The sequence below is a fragment of the Dendrobates tinctorius genome, unplaced genomic scaffold, assembly GCF_039654945.1.
Source record: "Dendrobates tinctorius isolate UK_male_01 unplaced genomic scaffold, ASM3965494v1 ptg000143l, whole genome shotgun sequence".
Lineage (NCBI taxonomy): Eukaryota > Metazoa > Chordata > Amphibia > Anura > Dendrobatidae > Dendrobates > Dendrobates tinctorius.
The window spans coordinates 3,424,508-3,452,355 of record NW_027361810.1 but is presented as its reverse complement, the minus strand read 5'-3'; the positions used below and the strand labels follow the sequence as shown (position 1 = coordinate 3,452,355).

General features: G+C 50.1%; 1 pseudogene; it reads left to right on the top strand.

Annotated features, from left to right (window-relative positions):
• Positions 1–8,336: 8,336 nt before the first annotated feature.
• Positions 8,337–27,848, top strand: part of LOC141049118 (uncharacterized) — a 61,536-nt pseudogene continuing 42,024 nt past the window's right edge.

The following is a 27,848-nucleotide window of genomic DNA, read 5'->3' as shown; positions in this document are numbered from 1 at the left end:
GACCGGCGCTTTATTTGTCAGGCTTGATAAAATGTACAAAGCGCCACATTCCTTAGGAGACATGCGCCTCTTCGTGGATGGGCCGCATTCCTTATTATTAATTTATCGGCTGCACTCGTCATCACTCCCTCATAGCAAAAATCCACCCAAAAGTTGTAATAAATTGTTAACTGCTTGATGAATTAGGCCCTTCATGGACCCCTCAGATTTCTCTTGGCTCTCATAGTAGAAGACGTCATCACATACGTTCCCAGCTCCTGAATGGTAAATCAGTGACTGTGGCGTAACTACAAAGTTATGGGCCCCGGTGCGAACTTTCAAATGGGGCCCTCCCCCCATGCCAAAATACACACACATCTCCGCTCCATACACCTCGCACCCACGCGGCACAAAAACGGGACTATCCCCCCGAGAATCGGCACAGTTGGGAGATATCACGGTTTGACCTGCCGGGCCCCTGACTCCCCCCTGGGCCCAGTCGCAGTGGCGACCGCTGCGACTGTGGTAGTTACGCCCCAATACAGTGGTATAAAGATGGGTCACAAATATCTGCAAGATGAATCTGATCTTCTGGATTGCAACATTGTATTTCATTGTATCCAAATCCAATCATCAAAGGATTTCATTACTCACCATCTGGAGATATTGTGGAGCTGCACAATGACCAGGTGGCCAGATGAAATATGGCCCAGGGGAGGCCTCATATAATCATATCAGCCTGGTTGAGCTTTTACTTTTTGGAAAAGGGACATTTTTTTCCATTGGATAATGTTGGGGTCCTCAAAGTGGTAAAGTGGCGCACAAGAGGGAACTCTGAGAAACAGATAATGGAATCCATTAGCTGATGAAAATCCACAGAAGTGCAACAATGTAGCACCGCAATGTTCCCGCTGATTGTCATCCTCCCATCTCCCGTCCCCAGCTCTTATGATACATTCTTACAGAATATGTGGACGTTATTGTGTATTGTCCTTAGAATAGTAAAGCTTACAGATCAGACGGAGCTGAGCTTACTGATAAATCAGGCAAGCACGTCTATTCCATATCTGGAAGGTATTGATAGTGATGCTCATCCTGTGCCTCCTGGTTCATGCCATAGCTACAGAAAAGATTGAGTCGGAGAAGGGGAATTACTAATGGTCTGGGGAAGATTTGGTGACCTGTGAGCAGAGTAATAATAATAATCTTTATATAGCACTAACATATTCCACAGCGCTTTACAGTTTGCACACATTATCATCACTGTCCCCGATGGGGCTCACAATCTAAAATCCATATCAGTATGTCTTTGGAATGTGGGAGGAAACCGGAGTACCCGGAGGAAGCCCACACAGAACATACAAACTCCTTGCAGAGGTTGTCCTTGGTGGGATTTGAACCCGGGACCCCAGCGCTGCAGTGCTAACCACTGAGCCGCCCCACCGCCCCATGATGGATATTCATAGTTATCACCCATCATCTATAGGGAAAAAAGCAGAAACGGATGAATGAAATATAAAATGACTTTACACAAGAGAACAGTCGATATGTCCGGATGTTTCTAGGATTGGCTCACTTCTCATTGGAGAGTTCAGGCGAGCCATCTTACTACTTTACCTCTAGAAAAGCTCAATATTCAGTATCATCTTCTCCTCCTAGAGTCCTCAGTGAGGGACGCGGCGAAGTTCGTCCATTAGTTGGATGTTACAGGAGCGAAGGAGAAAAATCCACCAAGTGATAAAGGAAATAAGGACATTAATTTACTACTTATTACCAATCTCATAACTCAAGAAAACGGAAGGAAAGTGACTGCACTGAATAAAGAACATCCTTCATTTCATGGTCGGCGTCGTTTTATTTCTTAGACTAATTTACGGCGCAGACGATCCATTTCCACGCACTTATTTTACAATCATTGCACCTGATCGATAGATCCAGAAGGGAGAACTCCAGACATATTAATTCAGAATCTCCACCAATGAAGACAGATGCTGTACACATTACAAAAGGAGACCTGCCTTCACTACCACACTCAATATGGCCACCACTACTCCTCCCATAGGGCTGTGGTTCCCTAAGTGCTCAGTCACACCCAAAGCACTTCATATCTCATGTATAATATGCATGAAAATGGTAATTACTCCGAAATGCAGCAACAGATAAAAGTTGTAAAGGTGTCAACGGATTTACATTTCAAATCCCTTCATGTCTACATTTGTGGTCTGGGGTGAAAGGTGTGGTTGATCTTACTAACAGATTCCCTTTACTGATATGTTCACACTGAGATTTTTCAAGAGTTAAGTAAATTGATCCAAGAAACATCTGTTTTGACAAGTTTTTAGAGGAGTTTTTCTTTTTCCTGAAGTGATTCTGAAAAGTTTTGGAAGTTTTTTTGCCTGATGCTTTCCTTGCAGGCATCTGATTGGGCAGTGCCTAGTTTGGAAAGATTCCCTTTAGGATCTTGTTCATAAAAGTAAAACACTGTTTCCTTTTTCTTTCAGGTGTTTTTCAAAATCTCTTCAGGAAAAATTAAATGGTAAAAAAAAAAAACTCCAAATGAATTGTAAGAGTTTTCCAGGAGTTTTGTAGTTTTTTTTAGAAAGATTTTGGAGATGATACACAGCAAAAAAAAAATTCCATGTGAGCATACACTTAGGATGTGTTCACACTGCCTGTTACATGAGATTGTGATCACGAGGGTATGTGCACAGGAGTTTTTACAGCAGAAACAGAACGGAAAATCTCCAAATTCTTCACCAAATCTCAAAACTCCTGAGACACTTGGGCCAATATTCAGCAAAGCAATTATGTCAGAATTCTGGGGTAAATTGCTTTGAAAAGTGGCAAAATTGTTGTGCAACGTGCAGTTGTGTAAAAATGTGTTTATTCTCGTTTCTCCACCAGTTTCGCCCATCGCCGGGACGGGACACCGCTGCTTGTCTGATTTTTTGATGACCTGTGACATTCCTCACGCTATTTGTGGCGCGGTACACTCACTCCGGCGCCCTCATGAGGACGGCATGAACGCCACCGGTCGGGATGAATCAGGGCCTTGGATTTTCTGCTCTGAAAACTTTCCATCCAGCGCCTTGATTGGAGAGTTTCTGGCCTTTCTCTATCTTTTGTGGCGGCGGCTCCTCGGTCATCGTCCTTTCCTAATACTTCCAAGAGCGGGCGGCTCCAAACAAATCCGCCAAAAGACTGAATCTGCTTCTTTTAAAAGAATCACGGTGTCCGAAGCTCGAGGTAGGTAAAAGCAGCGATAAAAGACGTCACGTGTGCGCAGCAATGACACTTTAGCTTTGCTGTGCGCCGCGGCCACTTTCAGCCATGTTTCTGCGTTATTACCGCAATCCCTTTAATTGTGCCGCCATTCGAGCAGGTTCAGACGTCTGTGTAACCGGCCCGTGTGCGCCACGTGTGGATGTAAAAAAAAGGACGTACGGATGCAATAAGGATACAAAGAACCGACATGCGGAACCAAAGCGAATGCACAATTAGCCATCTTGTCTGGGTGAAAAACGGATGCTTTTGTATATGACTGTGTGAACCCAGCCCTAGGGTGAGAGACGGAGCAACGCGGCAGACGCAGGGTCAGCGCTAATAATTGTTCCCCGCCTCCGCAGTAGGGAGCGCTCCCCGCATGGCCGGAGTTCACACCGTTTCTCATCATCGCCCCCTGCTGATGAGTGCTGGACGTTGTATGATCGGCTCATCACGACGGAAACTGACAGCTGCCACTCATTTCTGAGGGTCCGTGGCTGTATGGTGACGCTGCCCCGTCGTCCTCCTCTCACCTCTGCTCGTCATTTACCCCGGAACCCACGGCTGCATCTAGAACACAGCACAATCGCCGAGAATCTGATATTAATGTGCAGTCTGGGTCTCGGCGGCGTTTTCTTTTCACTTTCGATGTGTAATGGCGCAGAACCGTCCTCTCTCCTCGGTAATGTCGTCTTCCCTTTTCCGTCTCTTTTATGCGCCAGTATTTATTAGTCACGGGAAATATAACCCCATATACTGCGATTACGGCGCTCCGGCCTGGCACCACATCTGATTTCACAGCTGGGCAAAGGATAGAAGCCCGGGATCCGTCTTCTCGCCGACGCCATCGCAGCCGCTTCCCTTCCCCCAATTAGGATGTTCGGACGTCTCATTACTGAAATCGGCAGAACAATCTGCTGGCTTTTCTTACATGGCGCCGCTCTGCTGTTACCAGCTGTCAAAGCGTAAAGGGAAGAAAACAAATTATCCAAAACTACGACATCTGCTCATTCTGGACTCAGGTCCGGTGAACTCAAAGAGTGACGCGCAGGGATTTATGTACAGAGATAACTGTCAATCACTGAGTAGGACCGCCCACTGGACTCCTAAGACCAGAATAAACAGAGGTTTAGGTCAATTAATAACAAGCCATACTGAATTCTTACCCACTGAGCCATATATTCATCTTCACAGCTCCTCCTGCTCTACAAAGGGAAGGTCAGCGTATTCCATGTGGCGGATTCCCGTTAATTAGCCGCTCAAACCTGCACTGATGGATACAACCAGAATAGATACAAAGACAACTCTGCGTTTTGTTTTTGTTTGACCTTTTCTTTCTTGTCTGATAATATCACGGGTCATAATACTCGTGTAATATCAGCTGGGCGCATATAATGAAGACCAAACAGAGGGTGATCTCATTACCAGTATGGGGGATGATCTGCAAACCAGCGGCAAATTCCAAGTGACAATACGGGATGCTTTTAGGGTTGTAGCTATGGGGCCGGGCGCCAACTCTGGTGATTATATTGGATATCTTGTGACAGGCGTTAATGGCAGCATAAATCTCTACTGATAGATGCCTGTCACACCTCTGGGACCGCACCAGTCTCCAAATGGGGGGCGACCGTTGAGAGAAGAAGGGGCCAACAATGACATAGATGCGGGCTGCGGAGTAACAATGACATAGGTGGACGGCACATGAGGCTGCGGAGTAACGATGACATAGGTGGACGGCACATGAGGCTGCGGAGTAACGATGACATAGGTGGATGGCACATGAGGCTGCGGAGTAACGATGACATAGGTGGATGGCACATGAGGCTGCGGAGTAACAATGACATAGGTGGACGGCACATGGGGCTGCGGAGTAACGATGACATAGGTGGATGGCACATGGGGCTGCAGAGTAACGATGACATAGGTGGATGGCACATGAGGCTGCGGAGTAACAATGACATAGGTGGATGGCACATGGGGCTGCGGAGTAACAATGACATAGGTGGACGGCACATGGGGCTGCGGAGTAACGATGACATAGGTGGATGGCACATGAGGCTGCGGAGTAACAATGACATAGGTGGACGGCACATGAGGCTGCGGAGTAACAATGACATAGGTGGATGGCACATGAGGCTGCGGAGTAACGAAGACATAGGTGGATGGCACATGAGGCTGCGGAGTAACAATGACATAGGTGGACGGCACATGAGGCTGCGGAGTAACGATGACATAGGTGGATGGCACATGGGGCTGCAGAGTAACGATGACATAGGTGGATGGCACATGGGGCTGCAGAGTAACGATGACATAGGTGGATGGCACATGGGGCTGCGGAGTAACGATGACATAGGTGGATGGCACATGGGGCTGCGGAGTAACGATGACATAGGTGGATGGCACATGAGGCTGCGGAGTAACAATGACATAGGTGGATGGCACATGGGGCTGCGGAGTAACAATGACATAGGTGGATGGCACATGAGGCTGCGGAGTAACAATGACATAGGTGGATGGCACATGAGGCTGCGGAGTAACAATGACATAGGTGGACGGCACATGGGGCTGCGGAGTAACAATGACATAGGTGGACGGCACATGAGGCTGCGGAGTAACAATGACATAGGTGGACGGCACATGAGGCTGCGGAGTAACGATGACATAGGTGGATGGCACATGGGGCTGCAGAGTAACGATGACATAGGTGGATGGCACATGGGGCTGCGGAGTAACGATGACATAGGTGGATGGCACATGAGGCTGCGGAGTAACGAAGACATAGGTGGACGGCACATAGGGCTGCGGAGTAACGATGACATAGGTGGACGGCACATAGGGCTGCGGAGTAACGATGACATAGGTGGATGGCACATGAGGCTGCGGAGTAACAATGACATAGGTGGACGGCACATGAGGCTGCGGAGTAACGATGACATAGGTGGACGGCACATAGGGCTGCGGAGTAACGATGACATAGGTGGACGGCACATAGGGCTGCGGAGTAACGATGACATAGGTGGATGGCACATGAGGCTGCGGAGTAACGAAGACATAAGTGGATGGCACATGGGGCTGCGGAGTAACGATGACATAGGTGGATGGCACATGGGGCTGCGGAGTAACGATGACATAGGTGGATGGCACATGAGGCTGCGGAGTAACGAAGACATAGGTGGATGGCACATGGGGCTGCGGAGTAACGATGACATAGGTGGATGGCACATGGGGCTGCGGAGTAACAATGACATAGGTGGATGGCACATGGGGCTGCGGAGTAACAATGACATAGGTTGTTGGCACATGAGGCTGCGGAGTAACAATGACATAGGTGGACGGCACATGGGGCTGCGGAGTAACAATGACATAGGTGGACGGCACATGAGGCTGCGGAGTAACAATGACATAGGTGGACGGCACATGAGGCTGCGGAGTAACGATGACATAGGTGGATGGCACATGGGGCTGCAGAGTAACGATGACATAGGTGGATGGCACATGGGGCTGCGGAGTAACGATGACATAGGTGGATGGCACATGAGGCTGCGGAGTAACGAAGACATAGGTGGACGGCACATAGGGCTGCGGAGTAACGATGACATAGGTGGACGGCACATAGGGCTGCGGAGTAACGATGACATAGGTGGATGGCACATGAGGCTGCGGAGTAATAATGACATAGGTGGACGGCACATGAGGCTGCGGAGTAACGATGACATAGGTGGACGGCACATAGGGCTGCGGAGTAACGATGACATAGGTGGACGGCACATAGGGCTGCGGAGTAACGATGACATAGGTGGATGGCACATGAGGCTGCGGAGTAACAATGACATAGGTGGATGGCACATGGGGCTGCGGAGTAACGATGACATAGGTGGATGGCACATGGGGCTGCGGAGTAACAATGACATAGGTGGACGGCACATGGGGCTGCGGAGTAACAATGACATAGGTGGATGGCACATGGGGCTGCGGAGTAACAATGACATAGGTGGATGGCACATGGGGCTGCGGAGTAACGATGACATAGGTGGACGGCACATAGGGCTGCGGAGTAACGATGACATAGGTGGACGGCACATGGGGCTGCGGAGTAACAATGACATAGGTGGATGGCACATGGGGCTGCGGAGTAACGATGACATAGGTGGATGGCACATGAGGCTGCGGAGTAACGATGACATAGGTGGACGGCACATAGGGCTGCGGAGTAACGATGACATAGGTGGACGGCACATAGGGCTGCGGAGTAACGAAGACATAGGTGAACGGCACATGAGGCTGCGGAGTAACAATGACATAGGTGGACGGCACATGGGGCTGCGGAGTAACAATGACATAGGTGGATGGTACATGGGGCTGCGGAGTAACAATGACATAGGTGGACGGCACATGAGGCTGCGGAGTAACAATGACATAGGTGGATGGCACATGAGGCTGCGGAGTAACAATGACATAGGTGCACGGCACATGGGGCTGTGGAGTAACGATGACATAGGTGAACGGCACATGAGGCTGCGGAGTAACGATGACATAGGTGGACGGCACATGAGGCTGCGGAGTAACGATGACATAGGTGGACGGCACATGAGGCTGCGGAGTAACGATGACATAGGTGGATGGCACATGGGGCTGCGGAGTAACGATGACATAGGTGGATGGCACATGAGGCTGCGGAGTAACGATGACATACGTGGACGGCACATGGGGCTGCGGAGTAACGATGACATAGGTGGACGGCACATGAGGCTGCGGAGTAACGAAGACATAGGTGGACGGCACATGGGGCCGAGGAGTAAAAATGACATAGGTGGACGGCACATGAGGCTGCGGAGTAACGATGACATAGGTGGACGGCACATAGGGCTGCGGAGTAATGATGACATAGGTGAACGGCACATGGGGCTGCAGAGTAACGATGACATAGGTGAACGGCACATGGGGCTGCGGAGTAATGATGACATAGTTGAACAGCACATGGGGCTGCGGAGTAGTGATGACATAGGTAGACGGCACATAGGGCTGCGGAGTAACGATGACATAGGTGAACGGCACATGGGCTGCGGAGTAACGATGACATAGGTGAATGGCACATGGGGCTGCGGAGTAGCGATGACATAGGTGGACAGCACATGGGGCTGCGGAGTAACAATGACATAGGTGGACGCCACATGGGGCCGAGGAGTAACAATGACATAGATAAACGGCACATGGGGCTGAAGAATAGCGATGACATAGGTGGACGGCACATGGGGCAGCAGGGTAATGATGACACTTCTAGAATCATTTCAACGGTGGCAGCAAAGTCATCCCAGACCTGAGCAGCCGCCTTGTGCCAGGCTTCATATTACTCTGTGTATTAGAGTCAGGTGCGAGCGCTGGGAAACCTGCCAGCACAAATATCACTGCGGCCATGAACTGCCACTCACTCAGCAGAAACTAAAAGTGTCTCCTCCAGGGCTGCAGAGATTTTCACCAACAACGTCTTTTGTACCAGTGTGTAGGAACGTACATCATACCGAGCTGGAAAACAATTACTGCAACATGTACGGAATCAGCACGGTCAGTGCTCAGCATGTACAAGTGTGCCACTATGTATACAGCTACGCAGTGCCTTGAAAAACTCTTCAAACCCAGTGAACTTTTCCAATTTTTTTTTTTCATATTACATCCGCAAACTTAAATGTATTTTATTTGGATTTTCTGTGATACAAACACAAAGTAGCAAGTGTCTGTGACGTGTAAAGGAAATGATACAGGGTTTCTAATTGTTTTAAAAATATAAATCTGAACATTGTGAGGTGCATTTGTGTTCAGCCCTCATGAGCCAGTACTTTGTAGGACCACCTTTCTCTGCAGTCTTTTGGGGTCTGTCTCTCCACCTCTCTCTCTCTTTTTTATTTTTCAAGTGCTCCTCATCAGTCACTGTCCCGGTGGTACACGTCCCGTACCACTCTGTCCTACAGCGGACTGTGTGCAGGTGTCACGTCCCCTAGTGTCAGCAAGAGGGGGATGCAGAGCCCGGCCGGGCATCAGGCAGGGAACGTGAGGATGGCTGCGCCCGTTCCTGGCGCTCATACAGTTCCGGGTCATCCTCCGGAAGCAACAGGGCGACCGCAACAGCAAAGTACCCCCCAAGGTCCATCCTCATTGAAGAGGGTGACACGGTCTCCTCCCCCCAGGGGCCTCTAGAATTTACATAGGGTTTACATAGACCTTATTGTCCGTGTAGGCCTAGCGGATAAAGCCATACCAGCAAGATGGATTGGTATGCACCTGCAGGCCGATAGTCCATCGTCCGGCCATTGCGCCCCCTCCTCGTCATCACAGCTCCGCCCAGATCTCTCTCTCCTTCTTTCCTTCAATCACCCCCGCTATCCACGCTGCCTGCCCGGGGGATGGGAAGGGACCCTCTCCTTCTTGGTATCAGTTTGACGGACCCAGGGACGGAACGTCGCTGAAGATGGGCCTGCGCTTCGGGGTGTTGGATCGAGTTTCACTCATCGGATATGACAAGCGGCGGATACCGCGTCCTTATGGCATACTCTAGCCCCTGACCACCACTGCAGCAATAGGACCAGAGAAAACCAAAAGCAAAAAACACAAATATCCTGAACTAAAAGTAAAAAATATACTGCAAATAATGCATAAAGGTAATAATAATAATAATAATAATAATAATAAGGGTATTTAGTAAACATAATTTTGATCAAAATAATATACAAGCCATCCCGCCACGTCACGGCAACAAGGGTTGCCGTGACGTGGCGGGATGGCTTGTATATTATTTTGATCAAAATTATGTTTACTAAATACCCTTATTATTATTATTATTATTACCTTTATGCATTATTTGCAGTATATTTTTTACTTTTAGTTCAGGATATTTGTGTTTTTTGCTTTTTGTTTTCTCTGGTTAATGGTCATGTGTTAATATGCACTTACATTGTGCATACACATTAACTTACTTTTCTCAGTTCAGATTTGTTTTTTGTTTTTTAGCAATAGGACCATAACGTATACCAATTATAGCCATTCCTGTGCCTATATCACAGCCCTGTACCAGGCTTAACATATATTGAACAGACTCAGTCACATTTGTGCTTACACTGCAGCCCTGAACCAGACTAAGCAGATACTGAGCTAAGGCTAGTTTCACACTAGCGTTTATGAGCGCAGCGACAGCCTGCGCACGGCCGCCGCTAAGCCCCGCCCCCTGCCACGCCCCCGCCGGTAGCTCCACCCACCGGCGCATGACTGCATGCGCCCTGCGTCCCCTATCTTTATCACAGGGGGCGCAGGCCGTGCGCAGTATGCGTTTGGCGGCGCATGCGTCCTTTTGACGGTGTGCCGACCTGCGCCAAACACAACCTGCTGCAGTTTGGTTGCGTCGGCGCACCGTCAAAAAGGCGCATGCGCCGCCAAACGCATACTGCGCACGGCCTGCGCCCCCTGTGATAAAGATAGGGGACGCAGGGCGCATGTAGCATCATGCGCCGGTGGGCGGAGCTACCGGCAGGGGCACGGCAGCGGGCGGGGCTTAGCGGCGGCCGTGCGCTGGCCGTCGCTGCGCTCATAAACGCTAGTGTGAAACTAGCCTAATACAGCCACATATGCGCTTATATGATAACCTTGAACCAAGCAAAACTGATATTGAGTTAATGCAGGAGCCCACTACTTTAATCTCGCATAATTGCCTATTTTTCTCCTGTATCAAGCAATCGAACTGATGAAGGTCTATATGAGACCGAAACGTTTTCAGACTGCTATTGTTCTGTCCTCACTAAATGAAGCAGACTTCACGTAGCTATACAGGCAGCTAAACCGCTATACCGGGGTCCAATAAGGAGACTGTAGGTTGAATCTGTGCTTTATTGAACGTGATGGTATATTGATGTGGTGAAACTACAAACAAAAACATATATGCATACAATCAGTACTGGCTGGGTTCATCAGGGATTGATATATACATAATACATCATCTGCACTAATAGCTAACCAGGGGAGAACTAACTAAGCAGGCTAGTATGAGACAGGAATTGGATACAGGAAACATAAATACATACCAGTGATGCTGTCACAAGGGGAGAAGAGAAATGAGATGCTTCCTGAATACAAGCAGAGAGAAAATGGTGGACTGGAGGGAAAATGGGGGCTGAACTAACCATAATCCTTTGCAAAAGGCTACCAGGGTGCATTGCAACCTTACCAGAATGCACTGTAAACGGAGGGAAATAGAAAGAGAAAGTAAGACACACAATAATACTGCGGTTATGACTTTGGTCACTAGATGGAGCCGGAAAACACTGTAAACATTAACAAGCAGATAATGAAGGATTATAAATTAAATGTTGTAGACAGAACAGCTATAATAAAAAGCTCTTAAAAAGATATTCAAAGTTGAGTGCCAAGATTTCTGTTTTATTGTATATCTGAAGCAGTCATCAATAAATGTGAGAAAATATCTCTTCTTGCTGGGAGTTTGAACACTCATTGAACCGCATACATCTGTATGTATCAGATCCAGAGGCTGTGCAGATCTAGTGGTGCTTATTTTAGGAAACGATTTTCTGGACATTTTCCCTTTCAGACAGCTAGTGCACTTCATCATTTGACTACACTGGTTGATTTCGATACCATTTGCATGTAGAGCTAGCTTCCTTACTGCTTCTGGGTCTCTGTGCCCAAGACGTCTGTGCCATACATGGATACAGTTCTTATGTAGATCTTGTCTAGCACTGTACACTCTTTCTTTGCATTTTAACTGATAAAGTTCATCTTGGATTTTTCCTTCTGCAAGAGTATGACCCTTCTTTGAGATGATGCAGCTGTTATCTTTAAAAGTAGCTACATTCCCTTTTGCAAGAGTTTCTTTATTGACAGAAGATTGCTTTCAAGGCTGGGAACATAGAGAACATCCTTTATTGGGCTTTTTCTGCTTTGTGCTGAGGAAACTGGACAGTGGAGGTAGCCGTCTCCTACCACTTCTGAAGTCATATAGTGACCATTAGCTAAGATGACCTTTTCTGACTTGCTTTCATTAAGGTCAGTGAAGGAATCCTTATTATTTGTCATATGACTGCTTACACCAGAATCTATACACCATATATGCTTTGCAGATGGGCCTGTACTGTCATTAAATGCAGCTTCAACACATGCAGAATCTCCCTTTACAGCTGTTTTAACCCTTTGATGACTGTTCTGCTTTTTAAGCTGACACATTCTTGCTTTCCAAATTCTGCAGTCTTCTTTAAGGTGGCTGGGCTTTTTACAGACAAAACATTCACGAGTTTCTCTTAGCTTGCTCTTATATTTAGGGAAATCCTGTCTTTTTAATGCTGTTTCTGCTCTGGATTCATTGCTGCTGCTTACATGCTGCATTTTTCTCTTGAATTCATCCACAAATTTGCCTTTAACATACTCTAGTGTCAGCTCATCATCTGGCCGTGTATCTAGAGCAGTCAGGAGTGTATCATAACTTTCTGGAAGACCACTTCATGAAAATCTTTAATTTCTTCTCCAATACCCCTGAGATGCCCCACAATCTCTAGGATGTTTCTTATATAGTCCTGAATATTCTGTCCATCACTTGGCTTAGACTGATACAGCTTTCTCATGAGATAAAACTTATTGCTGAGATTTGACCTTTCCTGCACTTTCTGTAACTCATCCCACATCTTCTTTGCAGTTGCACACTTGCATATATGCACAGTCTGATTATCATCTACACTGAGGGAGATTGTGCTTTCTGATCCTTCTCTAGCCAATCATCTGGTAATGGATGAGGCACTTTTTCCTGAGTATATTTCCACATACCTTCTCTTATGAGCAGCATCTTCACCTTGAATTTCCAGGACTGGTAGTTCTGGTTTTACAGTCATGGCCAAAAGTTTTGAGAATGACACAAATATTATATTTTCACATGATCTGCTGCCCTCTGGTTTATGTGTGTTTGTCAGATGTTTTTATCACATACAGAAATATAATTGCAATCATATTATGAGTAACAAAAGGTTATATTGACAGTTAGAATGAGTTAATGCAGCAAGTCAATATTTGCAGTGTTGACCCTTCTTCTTCAGGACCTCAGCAATTCTCCCTGGCATGCTCTCAATCATCTTCTGGATCAAATCCTGACTGATAGCAGTCCATTCTGGCAAAATCAATGCTTTTATTTTGTCTGAATTATAAGGTTTTTGTTTGTCCACCCGTCTCTTGATGATTGACCACAAGTTCTCAATGGGATTAAGATCTGGGGAGTTTCCAGGCCATGGTCCCAAATTCTCTATGTTTTGTTCCCTGAGCCATTTAGTTATCACCTTTGCTTTATGGCAAGGTGCTTCATCATGTTGAAAAAGGCATTGTTGATCGCCAAACTGCTCTTGGACGGTTGGGAGAAGTTGCTCTCGGAGGACATTCTGGTACCATTCTTTATTCATGGCTGTGTTTTTAGGCAAGACTGAGAGAGAGCCCATTCCCTTGGCTGAGAAGCAACCCCACACATGAATGGTTTCAGGATGCTTGACAGTTGGCATGAGACAAGACTGGTGGTAGCGCTCACCTCGTCTTCTCCGAATAAGCCGTTTTCCAGATGTCCCAAACAATCGAAAAGGGGATTCATCAGAGAAAATGACTTTTACCCCAGTCCTCAGCAGTCCACTCCCTGTACCTCTTGCAGAATATCAGTCTGTCGATGATGTTTTTTCTGGAGAGAAGTGGCTTCTTTGCTGCCCTCCTTGAGACCAGGCCTTGCTCCAAGAGTCTCCGCCTCACAGTGCGTGCAGATGCACTCACACCTGCCTGCTGCCATTCCTGAGCAAGCTCTGCACTGCTGGTAGCCCGATCCCGCAGATGAAACACTTTTAAGAGACGGTCCTGGCACTTGCTGGTCTTTCTTGGGCGCCCTGGAGCCTTTTTGGCAACAAGGGAACCTCTCTCCTTGAAGTTCTTGATGATGCGATAGATTGTTGACTGAGGTGCAATCTTTCTAGCTGCAATACTCATCCCTGTTAGGCCATTTTTGTGCAGTGCAATGATGACTGCACATGTTTCTTTAGGGATAACCATGGTTAACAGAAGAGAAACAATGATGCCAAGCACCAGCCACCTTTTAAAGTGTCCAGTGGTGTCATTCTTACTTAATCATGACAGATTGATCTCCAGCCCTGTCCTCATCAACACCCACACCTGTGTTAATGGAGCAATCACTGAAATGGTGTTAGCTGGTCCTTTTAAGGCAGGGCTGCAATGATGTTGAAATGTGTTTTGGGGGATAAAGTTCATTTTCTAGGCAAATATTGACTTTGCAAGTAATTGCTGTTAAGCTGATCACTCTTTATAACATTCTGGAGTATATGCAAATTGCCATTAGAAAAAATGAAGCAGTAGACTTTGTAAAAATTAATATTTGTGTCATTCTCTAAACTTTTGGCCATGACTGTACAGCAAAAAGACAGCCGACAGCACAATAGGGACAAAGTGGATGCAAGCTCAAAGTTCATGAACCCAGATGAACAAAAATATCCATAAGAGAAAAAATGAGCAGCATCCAATCCAGGTGAAAAATCGTATCAAAGGTTCATTCTGCCAGTATAAGATACAACATTTCGGCCATATCTTATACTGGCAGAATAAACCTTTGATACTATTTTTCACCTGGATGTCATGATACCAGTGCTGGTGGACCGGCACTTCTGGGGTTAATGGTTTGATCTCAGTGCAGACTCTTACCTGCACACCTGGGACTTATTATGGTGGCCTGTCATTGGTTCTGGGAAAGCTTCTTATTGCCCAAGGATGCTCCCATCCCTGTCAGTTATACTTTCGCCCTTGGCATTGTGTGGTGACCCCTGAGTGTGTTTGTGCTGTGTTCTGGTTGCTTGATTCCCTGTGTATGACTCGGTCTGTTCTCTGGATATTGCTTGTTGGATTCTGCTTGATACCTTCTATGTCTGTTTGGTTTTTGACCCCTGCTTGGCCCTGACTATCCGCTCTGTCTCATCCCTGGTACTTTACTGATATCTCAGTGTATGACCTCCGTTTTGCCTGACTCTGAGTATTTCTGTATAGTGTCCTGCCATTTCTGAAAGCAGGACGCTAAGCCCTGCCCCCTTGCAGTCACATGACCGTAGGTCATTCACTGTTTGCTAAACTTCAGCGTCCACAGGTCCTGTGTATCTGTACTTTCCGGCTGTGCCTGACCCCGGGCCCCCCTACAGTGCAGGTGAGTCCCTGCTCAGTGGAGGCTGCACGCCGGCGCTGACAGGACCCTGACATTATAACTGACCATTAAGTTTTGGGGGGTTTTTTTGTACAGAGAGTTATGGATCCCATACAGTCTCTGGCTGACCAGATGAAAAATCTGAGTCAGATGTTTCAGGGTTTATCTCTGGAGCAGCACGCTCTGGCTCGTTCTCAGCAGCAAATTTCTGAGACAGTGCGAGGGGCTTTATCTGCTGGCAGTGCTGGGTCTTTGGGGGCTGGGGCGAGGGATGTTGTTCTGGTGTCCCTGGAACCACCCGTTAAACTGCCTGACTTTTTTTCTGGGAACAAAAAGGAGTTCAGGGTCTTCATGGAGGGGTGCAAACTTTTTTTTAGTTTCAGACCACGTTCCTCTGGGGATGAAAACCAGAAGGTAGGGGTCATTATGTCTCTGTTAAGAGGGTCCCCACAAGCTTGGGCTTTCTCCCTTCCTCCCACTGCCCCTGAGAGAGTGTCGGTGAATGCATTCTTTGAGGCCCTTGGGCACATTTATGATGAGCCTGACTGAGTGCGATTGGCAGTGGACATGGTGATGAGTGTCTGTCAGGGGAAACACTCGGCTGAGTGGTTTTGTACTGAATTCCGCCGCTGGGTCGCAGAGATTTCTTGGGACGACGCCGCACTCTGAGGACTCTTTTGCAGAGGCTTGTCCAAGCGGCTGCAGGATGCCTTGGTGTTACATCCCCCACCTAACTCTCTCGAGGACGCCATGACCCAGGCCGTCCGGATGGACCGCAGGCTGCGGGCCAGAGGGGTGATGCAGGTGTAGACTCCATTGTTCCCCAGTGGAAAAAAGACTGCCCCTGAGCTCATGGACGTAGGCGCCCTCTCCCTGAAGGATACGGAGAGGAAACGCCGGAAGGACAAGCAGTTATTGTCACGCGGCGGCTGCCGCGGACTTCCTCTCTTACCTCCCTCCGGCCCCGGCTCACCCGCTCTCCGGGGGTCACCTCTCTGCCACACCGGCCGCTGCGGGTCTCGGCGCGGTCTCTCCCGGCCTCCCGTCCACGGCCCACGATCGCCTCTGTCCAGCCCCCTGGTGCGCGCTCCCGCTCCTCCTCCTCGGCGGGTGCGTCTCCTCGCTATGGCCGGGCGCGCGCTCTCCCCCACCTGAGGACGCGCGTCTCCTCCTCCAGCTGGAGGTCATGACCTGGAAGGCCTTCGCTCTCCCTATATCAGGCCGCCTCCTTCTGGAGGCGATGCCTGACTATCATTAGTACTTGCTAGTGACTCTGGCCGCTCTCCTAGCGCTCCCCTGCCTTTTCCCGTGCATTTACCTAGTTCCTCTTGTGCTTCCTCTCCTAGGTTCTGTGGCTTCGGTTCTCGTCCGTGTCCCTCCTGTGTCTTCAAGCCTTGCCATCCCTCCTGTCTCGCCAAGACGTGCCATCTCTCCTGTGTCTCCGAGCCGTGTCGTCTGTCCAGTGCCTGCTCTTTGGATCTACCTGTCTGTCCGCTCTGACTTTCCCGGGTACCGGCTACCGTGGTGATAGTTCCCCGTGGGCCTGCCCCATACACTCCCTGTATAGGGGGTGGTCCACCTGGTCAGCTCGCCCTCGGGAGGTTCGTTGCCACGGTCTAGTGGGTCCACCCCAGGAGTACCTTACAGTATAGTCAGGCCATGGATCCCGCTGGTACCTCGACCCCGACCCAAAAGGAACTTTTGTTCCTTCGTGAGAACCAGGCGAGGATCATGTCGTTCCTCAAATCGATGGAGTCCCGACTTTCCTCTTTGCAGACCTCCGATCCGGGAATTGCCTCCCAGATCTCCGGCCTGCAGCAGGAACTGGCCCAGCAGCGCGACACCCAGGCCCATATTTTGAACTACATTGCCTCTGTAGATAACCGCTTACTAGCCCTACAGGCGGCAGCCGCAGTTCCGGCACCTGTGGCAGTTCCACACTCCTCTCCCCGGTTGGCCAAACCCCCACGTTATAGCGGAGATCCCAAACTCTGTCGGGGGTTCATCAACCAGTGCCAGTTGCATTTCGAGTTGGCTCCCCTACAGTATCCCTCCGACCGGGCCAAAGTGGCCTTTATGATTTCCCACTTTGAGGGTGAGGCACTGGCCTGGGTGAATCCCTTGTGGGAACGCGATGACCCGATAGTCTCCCAGCTCGCGACTTTCTTGGAGACCTTTCGTAAGGTCTTTGATGAGCCCGGTCGCCTGGTCTCTGCTACCGAGTCTTTGTTCTGCCTTCGCCAGGGTACCCTCTCGGTAGGACAGTACGCCATCCAGTTCCGTACGTTATCCTTGGAGCTGGGGTGGAACAATGAGGCCCTGGTTGGGGCTTTTTGGCGAGGCTTATCATCCCGAATCAAGGACGAGCTGGCAGGCCGGGATACACCCTCGACTTTGCAGGACCTCATCTCGCTGGCAACACGAGTTGATCTGCGTTTCCGGGAGCGTTCCCGCGAGATCGCCAGGGAGAGAAGGCCCAATCGTTTTTCTCCTCCTACACACAGCCCACCACGCTCACGGTCCTCCGCCGCAGCCGCAGCTCCTGAACCCATGCAAGTGGACCGACTAAGGCCCGCGGAGCTTCGCCGCCAGGACTGACTCGCTCATGGCCTTTGTCTCTATTGTGGCAGCGCCTCCCATCTCCTGCGTTCCTGTCCTGTGAGGCCGGGAAACTCCTCCGCCTAGGACAGGTAAGAGAGGCCTCCCTAGGTGTCACTGACACCTCTCTACCCTTGACCCTTTCTGTTGTGTTTTTCCTGGGCTCCAAACGTTTTTCGGAGTTAGCCTATATTGATTCGGGGGCTGCGGGAAACTTCATCCAACTCGAGGCGGTGAAGAGATTAGGGATACCTGTCAGGTCCTTGGAGGTTCCCCGGCAGTTAGCCTCTGTCGACGGTGCTCCCTTGCGCGAAGCCGTTACTCTGGTCACTGAAGAGCTGGAGTTACAGATCGGGGTCTTGCACCGTGAAAAGATAACCTTCTTCGTGCTGCCGTCTTTGTCCCACACCGTGCTTCTGGGTCTTCCGTGGTTGCGGATGCATGAACCTGTTCTGGATTGGCGGTCCGGAGACATCCTTCGCTGGGGCCGTTTCTGCCAAACCAGATGTCTCCGCCCAGTACGACCCCTCAAATGCTCGTCTCCTGTCTCGGGCCCTGCGGAGTTGCCTTCGGCTTACTGGGCCTTCGCGGACGTCTTCGATAAAAAGGAAGCGGAGGTCCTTCCTCCGCACCGGCAATATGATTGTCCCATCGAGCTTGTTCCTGGCTCGACTCCGCCCCGAGGGCGGATCTATCCGTTGAGTCCACTCGAGTCCCAGGCCATGACCGAATATGTACAGGAGAATTTGGCTAGGGGCTTCATCCGAAAGTCTTCTTCCCCTGCTGGAGCTGGCTTCTTTTTTGTCAAGAAAAAAGACGGGTCCCTGCGCCCCTGTATTGACTATCGTGGTCTCAACGAGATTACCGTTAAGAATAGATATCCGCTACCTCTCATCCCCGAGTTGTTCGACCGGCTACGTGGGGCACGAATCTTTTCTAAATTGGATCTCCGTGGAGCCTATAATCTCATCCGTATTCGCTCTGGAGATGAGTGGAAGACCGCCTTCAACACCAGAGATGGACACTATGAGTATCTCGTCATGCCCTTTGGGTTATGCAACGCTCCCGCAGTCTTTCAGGAATTTGTGAACGACGTCTTCCGAGACCTTCTGTATTCCTGCGTGGTTGTGTACCTCGACGATATCCTGGTCTTTTCTCCTGATCTGTCCACTCATAGAAGAGATGTCCGGCGCGTGCTGTTCCATTTGAGGGAGAATCGTCTGTACGCCAAGTTGGAGAAGTGTGCCTTTGAGCAGTCCTCTCTTCCATTTCTGGGCTATATCATCTCCGACTCTGGTCTGCGTATGGATCCTGAGAAGGTTTCGGCCGTGCTTAACTGGCCACGTCCTCAAGGGGTGAAAGCCATTCAGCGTTTTCTCGGCTTCGCAAACTACTACCGGCAGTTCATCTCCCATTTCTCCTCTTTGACTGGCGCTATCTCATCTTTGATCCGTAAGGGAGCCAACCCACACGTCTGGACCCCTGAAGCAGAAGAAGCCTTTCTATCTCTGAAACGTGCCTTTGCCACGGCCCCCGTACTCCATCGCCCTGAGGTCAACAAACCATTCGTCCTTGAGGTAGATGCATCCGCAACGGGAGCCGGAGCTGTTTTGTCTCAGAGGTCCTCCTCCGGCAGGCTCGTTACGTGCGGTTTCTTTTCAAAATCTTTCTCCACCCCAGAGCGAAATTATTCCATCGGAGACCGAGAACTGCTTGCCATCAAGTTAGCCCTAGAAGAGTGGAGGTACTTGTTGGAGGGCGCCGCACATCCCTTCACAATCTACACAGACCATAAGAATCTGGCGTACCTGCGGTCTGCACAAAGACTCAACCCTCGGCAGGCCAGGTGGTCTCTGTTCTTTGGCCGATTCGATTTTGACCTGCATTTTCGTCCAGGCAACAAGAACCTCAAAGCCGACGCCTTGTCCAGGTCCTCTCTTTCCACGGATGTCGAGGAGGAACCTGCACATATTTTGGATCCATCCAGGTTCATCACCGTGGCACCGCTTTCTCTCCTCGCTACCCCACCTGGTAAGACTTTTGTTTCTGAGAGGGACCGAAGACGAATCCTTCACTGGGGCCATGCTTCTAAACTGGCGGGTCATCTCGGCCATAAAAAGACACTTCTTCTGGTGTCCCGCTATTACTGGTGGCCGACCCTTTCCCAAGATGTCCGGGATTTCGTCGCCTCCTGTCTCTCGTGTGCCAAAATCAAGGTGCCTTGGCAGCTGCCTTCTGGTCTTCTACATCCACTTCCAGTACCCTCGTCGCCTTGGCAACACATTGCCATGGACTTTATTACGGACCTACCCTCCTCTGCCAAGTGTACTGTCGTCTTAGTGGTAGTAGATAGATTCTCTAAAATGGCCCACTTCATCCCTTTGCCTGGCTTGCCATCGGCTTCCGCCTTGGCGAAGATTTTCGTCCAGCACATCTTTCGTCTCCATGGACTGCCCCAACATATTGTCTCGGACAGAGGAGTCCAATTCACCTCTCGCTTCTGGAGAGCTCTATGCAAACCGATGGATGTCACCCTTGACTTCTCCTCATCTTATCATCCACAGTCCAACGGTCAGGCAGAACGGACGAATCAGAGTTTGGTGAACTACCTCCGGCACTTTTCTAATATCCACCAGAACGACTGGTCTGAATTACTCCCGTGGGCTGAGTTTTCCTATAATAACCACATCAGTGAATCTTCTGGCAAATCCCCGTTTTTTGTCGTCTACGGTCTACATCCTGGTGTACCCCTACCAGTTCCCCCCGCCTCGGGTGTACCGGCGGCTGATCTTCTGTCCGGCGAATTCTCCAGGATCTGGCAGGAGACCAAGACCGCTCTCGAGTTGGTGCGTAACAGGGTAAAAGGATTCGCAGACAAGAGGCGCCTGGATGTCCCACCATATCACCCAGGTGATAAAGTTTGGCTAGCCTCCAAGTTTATTCGCCTCAAAGTCCCGTCCCACAAACTGGGCCCCCGCTATATTGGACCTTTTGAGGTCTTGTCCCGTATTAATGATGTCTCCTATAAATTGCGTCTTCCCGCCTCTCTCCGCATCCCTAATGCTTTCCATGTGTCTTTGCTTAAGCCAGTTATTTTCAATCGTTTCCTTTCTGAAGCTCCTCACTCACCTCCGCCTGCCGCCGCAGACGATGTATTTGAGGTGAGAGATATTTTGGCCATGAGAAAGCAAAAAGGGAAAACCTTTTTTTTGGTTGATTGGAAGGGCTTTGGTCCTGAGGAGAGATCCTGGGAGCCCCAGGAGAATATCCAAGCTCCTCGAATCCTGGCTAAATTTTTGTCCGGTCTGCGGGGGAGGGCGCGTAAGGGGGGGGTACTGTCACGCGGCGGCTGCCGCGGACTTCCTCTCTTACCTCCCTCCGGCCCCGGCTCACCCGCTCTCCGGGGGTCACCTTTCTGCCACACCGGCCGCTGCGGGTCTCGGCGCGGTCTCTCCCGGCCTCCCGTCCACGGCCCACGATCGCCTCTGTCCGGCCCCCTGGTGCGCGCTCCCGCTCCTCCTCCTCGGCGGGTGCGTCTCCTCGCTATGGCCGGGCGCGCGCTCTCCCCCACCTGAGGACGCGCGTCTCCTCCTCCAGCTGGAGGTCATGACCTGGAAGGCCTTCGCTCTCCCTATATCAGGCCGCCTCCTTCTGGAGGCGATGCCTGACTATCATTAGTACTTGCTAGTGACTCTGGCCGCTCTCCTAGCGCTCCCCTGCCTTTTCCCGTGCATTTACCTAGTTCCTCTTGTGCTTCCTCTCCTAGGTTCTGTGGCTTCGGTTCTCGTCCGTGTCCCTCCTGTGTCTTCAAGCCTTGCCATCCCTCCTGTCTCGCCAAGACGTGCCGTCTCTCCTGTGTCTCCGAGCCGTGTCGTCTGTCCAGTGCCTGCTCTTTGGATCTACCTGTCTGTCCGCTCTGACTTTCCCGGGTACCGGCTACCGTGGTGATAGTTCCCCGTGGGCCTGCCCCATACACTCCCTGTATAGGGGGTGGTCCACCTGGTCAGCTCGCCCTCGGGAGGTTCGTTGCCACGGTCTAGTGGGTCCACCCCAGGAGTACCTTACAGTTATGCTTTTATTGCGGTAAAACGGGACATTGGAAATGGGAGTGTCCTGATTTCCCGTCTTCGACCCGGTCGGCGGGAAACGACTAGGTCTGGGTAGTCAGCGGGGAGACTACTCAGACCCTTAGGTACCCTTTTCCTCGTTTTCTAAAGTGTTACTGAATGTGGAACTGTTGGTGGACGGTTGTTCTTTTCCCTCTACAGCTTTCGTGGACTGCGGATCATCGATTAATCTCATTGACTCCCAATTGGTCACACGCTGCAAGATAGGGACAGTTAGGCTCAAGGTTCCGATCAAGGTGGTGGCCATTGACTCCTCTCCCCTCACTAAGGAGGGAATTCTCTTTATGTCTGACTTGTTTTCGCTCAGAGTGGGCGCTACTCATGTGGAAAACCTAAGTTGCTTTGTTCTGGACAGTCTACCTGCAGGGTTGATGTTGGACATGCCCTGGTTATTACTAGAGTTGAGCGACTTTTGGTTTTTTAGGGTCGCGTTTCGTTTCGTGAAACCCGACTTTTCCAAAAGTCGGGTCGAGCAAGATCGTCCGATTATAGGGAAAAGTCGGGGTCGTACCAAAACACGAAACCCAATGTAAGTCAATGGGGAATAAAAGTCGGCAATGAGGGGAGGACAGGAAACACACCAACAGTGCCCATTTGAATGCCAAAAGCATCAATTCTTCTTACTTAAGCTTGTCAACCTTAATTAACTTCATAATACAAGTTACGCACTGAAAAATGGGGGTTATTTGGCTACAGTTGTGGGGGGGGAGGGCTGGCTCCAGGTTTTCATGTGCCCTGGGCGAAAGAGCGCCCCTTTAACACATACCACAACTCATCATGCTCCGATACGGCAGAGAAATAGCGGTATAGTACAATGAAAAATACTTCACTTTTTACATCTCATGACGAGGCCCATCTATTTCTCCATACAGAATCATTGGTCCCATATAATGTTTGAAACAGTATATGATGAGCTCCACATAATGCTACAGTATATGTTGGTCCCCATGGATGAAGCTCCACTGTCTTATGGGCCCAAATAATGCTCCAAACATAATGGGCCCCATTTCTAATGCTCTAGTGTATAATGGGCCCTGTAAATGCTGCTCCAGTGTCTGATGTCCACCTTTGGAATGTTCCAGTGAATGGTGGGCCCCATCTATCATTCTCCAGAGTATAGTGCTCCCCAAAAATTGCTGTCCCAACATTGAAAACAATCAAATAAGTCTCCTCGCTAGGGAATCCCTGTACTTGTCTGGACTCCTCGTCGTCCCCATCTTCCATCTCACTGCACAGTATTTCAACTTTGCAAGTGCTGTGATCCTGAGCAAGCAGGGGGGGCCCACTCGTTGGCGACGGCACTGGCACAGGGCCCCTGATAGTACGGTGGTGTGTCTGATGGCGGGTGGGCCGAACCTGCACTTTCATCTGCAGCTTCCTCTTTGTCACCGTGTAAGATGGAACTGTATATGGGAAGGGTAACCTGAGTTTCATCAGGGTCAGATTCAGGCCGTGTAGCGTGCGAGGGGAATGTAGTGGTCTGGGTCAATGTACCAGTAGATTCATCGAGCAGTGGCTGGGCATCAGTGCACTTGTGTCGCCCCCAGGAGTACGGTCGCCACAGTGGCATTACCTTCCTCCTAGGGAGTGTGATGTCATGCTTGGGAGCAACGAAGGATCTCTCTAGCAGGTTAACTGATTGGGCGGCGTTATTCCCACGAGTCATGACCCTCCAAACGGCGTTCATGAAGGCAAAGTGTTTGTTTTACGTGGGCAGTATGGTTGCAAAGCTGAACCTTAAAGGAATGTCTAGAAGGGCACCACCAGGAGTGGAGCCTACGGTTAAATTCGACTCCACCTGGGAAACCTCAACCATGCCAGCTACAGAACAGATGCACACATTGCAAGCTTAATTCCGTTAACGAACGCAGTCCAAGTCCGGCTTACTAGAGGGACACGTGAGGCTCTGGCACATGAGATTGGCCAATAACTGGTGTGTCATGCCCTTACATGTCCGTGGCTGCATGTGCGCTACACTGAAAAGGCCAGCGTTTGTCGCTTACAGGTGCAGATAACCCGCTGAACAACATTAGTGATGGGGATCACTGATTACAATTATTACCCGCGAACAATGATTTCCCAGTAAGTGCAGGTCAACTGCAGTTCCGGAATTAGGCCTAACCGTCATTCCTGAAAAAATGAAAAACTTACGTGTGCAAACCACAGGTGCTGTAGCTTGCTTAACAGCTCGCCAGCCGTTCTCACGCCCAGTATGGGTTACACGTGATTGCACAAAGGTGAGAAAGGGTACCGTATCCCCAGATAACATGTATGGATAGCGTACAATTTCAAAATATATGTCTATACATCAGGAGGCAGGCTCAGACGGTGTTAGGCCCAGTATGGATTGCACGTGATTGCACAAAGGTGAGAAAGGGTTCCGTATCCCCAGATAACATGTATGGATAGCGTACACATTCAAAATATATGTCTATACATCAGGAGGCAGGCTCAAACGGTGTTAGGCCCAGTATGGATTGCACGTGATTGCACAAAGGTAAGAAAGGGTACCGTATCCCCAGATAACATGTATGGATAGCGTACACATTCAAAATATATGTCTATACATCAGGAGGCAGGCACAGACGGTGCTAGGCCCAGTATGGATTGCACGTGATTGCACAAAGGTGAGAAAGGGTACCGTATCCCCGGATAACATGTATGGATAGCGTACACATTCAAAATATATGTCTATACATCAGGAGGCAGGCTCAGACGGTGTTAGGCCCAGTATGGATTGCACAAAGGTGAGAAAGGGTACCGTATCCCCAGATAACATGTATGGATAGCGTACACATTCAAAATATATGTCTATACATCAGGAGGCAGGCTCAAACGGTGTTAGGCCCAGTATGGATTGCACGTGATTGCACAAAGGTGAGAAAGGGTACCGTATCCCCAGATAACATGTATCGATAGTGTACACATTCAAAATATATGTCTATACATCAGGAGGCAGGCTCAAACGGTGTTAGGCCCAGTATGGATTGCACGTGATTGCACAAAGGTGAGAAAGGGTACCGTATCCCCCGGATAACATGTATGGATAGAGTACACATTCAAAATATATGTCTATACATCAGGAGGCAGGCTCAAACGGTGTCAGGCACAGTATGGATTTGACGGCCCAGACTACACAGCGGAGGAGCAGGGAGAGGTAAAGATTGCAAATGCTGGGGCCCTGCCCAAGCAAGGGGGGCCCACTCGTGGGCGTCGGTACTGGCACTGGGCCCCTCATAGTACGGCGGTGTGTCTGACGGCGGGTGTGCACCACCACTGTCAGAGACACTTGATTGCACTATGAGGGACCCTGTGCCAGTGCCCGCGCCCAAGAGTCGGCCTACCCACCTGTCCAGGGCAACGGCACTCGCACGGTGTCGTGCGCTAGGTGGTGACCCCGGCCATGGGGGGGGGAGGCAGCACAGTTAGGGAGTTTTAGAAAGTGGCATTTGTTGATGTTGGACATTCAGCTGATGCAAAAGGTGAAATAGGTCAAGTCCCAGGAAGAGGTGGACCAAAGCAAGCCATTTTTCTGTCACCCTATGTGTCATCAGGGGAAGGTGGGACAAAATCCTTGGAAACCCATGCGTGGTTCATTTTAATGAAGGTTAGATCATCCACATTTTGGGTTGACAGACGGGTCCTTTTTTCTGTCAGGATTGATCCAGCTGCACTGAAGACTCTTTCCGATAGCACACTTGCAGCTGGGCAAGCGAGCTCCTGTAAGGCATATTGTGCCAATTCAGGCCAGGTGTCCAGTTTAGCGGCCCAATAGTCAAAGGGGAATGACCTGTGTGGGAGAACATCGATATGGGAGGAAAAGTAGTTTGTAACCATAGTTGACAACTGCTGTCTCCTGTCACTTTCCATCGATGCAGTATTACCAGTTGTGTGAGCGGTACTTGAAAAATCAGTCCACAACATTGTCATGAAACCCCTGTCTCCAACGCCACTTCTGCTGTGTGCACCACGAACACCTCTGCCAAGCTGACCCCGGCCCGTACGGCTCGTGTGAGAACCATCACCGCTGCTGTGTGCTGGGAATGCCTCAAGCAACCGATTTACCAGAGTTGCTTGTTTATTAGCCAATATTAGGTCAAGGTTCTCCTGTGGCATGATGTTTTGTAATTTGCCTTTATAGCGTGGATCCAGGATGCTGGCCAACCAGTAGTCGTCATCGTTCATCATTTTGGCAATGCGTGGGTCCCTTTTTAGGATCTGCAAAGCATAATCTGACATGTGGGCCAATGTTCCCGGTGTCAATGATGCACTGCGAGTGCTGGTTGGAGGAGCACTTTCTGGCAAATCCACATCCCTCCAGTCACGCACAAACCCTGTACCAGACCTTGCCACGCCAACATTTTCACTTGCCCCACGAGATGCATCCTCCTCCCCTAAGTAATCATCCCCATCATCCTCCTCCTCCTCCTCCTCTTCTTCCTCCACCTCGTCCAGGAGAGGTCCCTGAGCAGACAATGGCTGAATGTCATCAAGGATTCCCTCCTCCTCTTCCTCCTCATCAACATTGGCTGCAGAAGCCTGCTCCTTAAGGTGCGTCAAAGTTTGCATGAGCAGACGCATAAGTGGGATGCTCATGCTTAGGATGGCGTCGTCTGCGCTTACCAGCCGTGTGCATTCCTCAAAACACTGAAGGACTTTACAGAGGTCTTTCAGCTTCGACCACTGCACACCTGTCAACTCCATGTCTGCTCTCAAAGTGCCTGGCTGTGTATCCTCCCACAAATGCATTATGGCCTGCCTCTGCTCGCACAGCCGCTCCACCATGTGCAGGGTGGAGTTCCACCTTGTTGCAATGTCGATAATGAGGCGGTGGTTGGGAAGGTGGAGCAATCGCTGCAGCTTCTGCATACGAACGGAGTGTACAGGCGACCGGCGGATGTGCGCGCACAGTCTTCGCACCTTCTGGAGCAGGGCTGTTAACTCCGGATAATTTTTGAGGAAGCACTGCACCACCAGGTTCAAGGTGTGAGCCAAGCAAGGTATGTGGCTGAGTTTTGAAAGGGCTATGGCTGCCACAAAATTACGGCCGTTATCACTAACTACCTTGCCTGCCTCAAGATGTACACTGCCCAGCCATGACTCAGTTTGTCGCTTCAAGTACTCGGCCAGCACCTCGGCGGTGTGTCTGTCGCCCAAACACATCATCTGCAACACAGCCTGCTGACGCTTTCCACTAGCTGCTCGATAGGGGGACACCTCGTGTGCAACAGTGGCAGCTGCAGATGGAGTGCTCGTACGACTGCGCTCTGTGGACGAGCTTTCGCTTCTGGAGGAGGAGGAGGAGGGTGGAACGCCTATAGCCAACTGTTTCCTATACGGTGGGATAGGCAGCACTGTCCCACCACCGCTGTCCCCTGTGGACCCTGCATCCACCACATTAACCCAGTGCGCAGTGATGGACACGTAACGGCCCTGGCCATGCCGACTGGACCATGCATCAGTTGTGAGGTGCACCTTTCCGCTCACTGACTGCTTGAGTGCATGGACAATGCGGTCTTTCACATGATGGTGGAGGGCTGGGATGGCTTTGCGAGAGAAGAAGTGGTGACTGGGTAGGTCATAGCGTGGTACTGCATAGGCCATGAGTTCGCGGAAAGCTGCGCTTTCCACCAACCGAAAGGGCATCATCTCAAACGAGA